The 838-nt window shown below is 37.1% G+C and overlaps 1 pseudogene; it reads right to left on the bottom strand.

Annotated features, from left to right (window-relative positions):
* Nucleotides 1-384: 384 nt before the first annotated feature.
* LOC115869648 lies at nucleotides 385-497 on the bottom strand (annotated as a pseudogene).
* Nucleotides 498-838: the final 341 nt, after the last annotated feature.

Here is an 838-nt window from a genome sequence, read left to right as displayed (position 1 = left end):
TCATAAGGTCCACTGTTCCAAACCACCAGCTACTCGGAAGGAGAAAGAAGAGGCTTTCTACTCCTGTCAAGAGTTATCATTTGGAAACCCACAGGGCAGTTCTACTCTGTCTTAGAGGGTTGCTATGAGTTGAGATAGAGTGGGATTTTATCTTTTCGGTGGCTATTGTAAATTGTACTGTTTTCTTGATTTATTTTGTAGAGCTCTCTTTGTTAGCATAAAGGAATCTAACTGGTTTTTTGTATGTTGATCTTGTACCCTGCCACTTTGCTGAATCTTTCATTTAGTTCCAATAATTTCTTGCTGAGTTTGGGGGATTTTCTAGGTATAGGATCATATTATCTGTGAACAGAGAAATGTTTACCTTTTTTGCAACAACATCATAAAAAGCTTTATTTTTATTTATTTTTGTTGTTGCGTGTCATCCTTGCACAGGGGCCATGCTAATCTTCTCTGTATTGTTCCAATTTTAGTATATGTGCTCCTGAAACGAGCACAATAAAAAGCTTTATTAAATAAAAATATCATGATGGGTAGCTACTGTTTCTCAATATCTAGTGTTTTCCATTTCCCAAACCCTTCCCCGAAGAATTCTGCTTTCTTTGATTTACACAATGTGAAAATGGTAATTTTAACATCCGCAAGGGTCTCAAATTTTGTTCCTGTTAAATGCTCTTTGAGTTTGAAAACAAGAATCCTAAAAGAACAAGCCCAGGACTGTAAGGTAGGTGGGGTGAGGTTTCCCAGTGGAATTTTTTTGAGAAATGTTTACATCTTCTTTGCTAATTTGGGTCCCTTTAATTGTTCTCTCCTGTACAACATGGAGGAGGAGTGGCGA

The sequence above is a fragment of the Echinops telfairi genome, unplaced genomic scaffold, assembly GCF_000313985.2.
Source record: "Echinops telfairi isolate 266 unplaced genomic scaffold, ASM31398v2 ScPeMD7_31;HRSCAF=116, whole genome shotgun sequence".
NCBI lineage: Eukaryota > Metazoa > Chordata > Mammalia > Afrosoricida > Tenrecidae > Echinops > Echinops telfairi.
This window is presented reverse-complemented; position numbering and strand designations above follow the sequence as displayed.